Source organism: Myotis lucifugus, unplaced genomic scaffold, assembly GCF_000147115.1.
Source record: "Myotis lucifugus unplaced genomic scaffold, Myoluc2.0 scaffold_742, whole genome shotgun sequence".
In the NCBI taxonomy this organism is placed as follows: Eukaryota; Metazoa; Chordata; class Mammalia; order Chiroptera; family Vespertilionidae; genus Myotis; species Myotis lucifugus.
In genome coordinates, this window is record NW_005871790.1 from 1 (window position 1) to 1500 (window position 1500).

Here is a 1500-nt window from a genome sequence, read left to right on the forward strand (position 1 = left end):
CGTTGGACGCCCCCCCCCCCCAGCAGGCGCAGGGCAATGGCGATAGGTTCAGGAACACTCGCTTTCCAGCCAGCAAGCCCAGGGGAGGGAAGGGTGTGCGTTCCTTCGAGCCCTGGAGGCTGGAGGCCAGGAGCACTTCCTGGTCTCCGTCCCTGCAGCCGGGCCGAGCGGTCAGCACACGCCGTCCGCTCAGCCATGTCCTCACTGGGGCCTCCTTTGTCGCCGTCCCAGAGGCGTTCCGTCCAGCTCAGCTGTTTTATTTATTCTTCTTATTGTTTTGTTAATCCTCACCTGAGGATATTTTCCCATTGATTTTTAGAGAGAGTGGAAGAGAGGGAAAGGCAGAGAGAAATATTGATGTGAGAGAAACACATCGATTGGTTGCCTCCTGCACGCACCCCAACCTCAGGGCCCGGGGAGGAGCCTGCAACCGAGGTACATGCCCCTGACCAGAATCAAACCCGGGACCCTTCGGTCCGCAGGCCGACGCTATCCACGGAGCCACACCGGCCCAGGCTCAGTGCTCTGTTTTGGAGGCAGGGAGGGCAAGGCCCCCGTCCTCCTGGCCTCTCCCTTTCCCGTGTCCTGTCTCCTGCTGTGGACACGGTCTCCCAGGATCCGGCCTCCCAGGACCCGGTTTCCCAGGATCCGGTCTCCCAGGATCCGGTCTCCCTGGATCCGGTCTCCCAGGACCCGGCCTCCCAGGATCCGGCCTCCCAGCATCCGGCCTCCCAGGATCCGGCCTCCCAGGATCCGGCCTCCCAGCTCCAGCCTCCCACAGCCAGCCTGCCCTCCACCCTGTGGCACTGCTTGGTCCAGACAGCCCGCCACGCGGTCCCTGGACACCACGACTGGAACAGCGGTCGGTGCTGGAGGTATCTTCGCAGCCCCTGAGTCACGTGAAGCCCTGGGGGGTGCCTGAGACCCCGTCTCTGACGCACTGACTACCAAGAAACCCAGAGGCCCGCCCAGAGCGGCTGGTTTGCGGGAATTCCTGGGGTTGGGGACAAACCGTGGGAGCGTCCAGGCTTCTTCTCTAGATCCTGGGTGGACCCTCCCGAGCGAGTTCGCCCACATCCTCAGAGACAGTCCGAGCTGGACCGCCGTGGCCAGCTCAGACCCCCTTGCTGGGGAAACTGAGGCCTCAAGGGGAGGGATTGGCCCAAGGCCCCAGAGCACGTCAGGGCAGAGCAGGGCTGTGAGGACAGCCCCCAACTTGAACCCCTGCTCCTCCTCTCGGCGGAGCACCCCGGGACCACCATCGCCTGGGGGAGAAAGGCTGGGCCCCTCCACGGCCACGGCGGGGGCGGAGCCTGCGCAGCTGCCTCCCACGCGGGCTTCCTAACCAGGTCGCGGTGGCAACTACTTGGTTGCTGTTCTCCCTGCCAAGGCCTGTGGAGTACCCCGCCCCCGCCCCCCTTCCAGAACGAGGCACCCACCTGCTGGGGGGTGGCTGGCTGCCTACTCCCCTTCCTCCCCCCCACACACCACACCCACCCC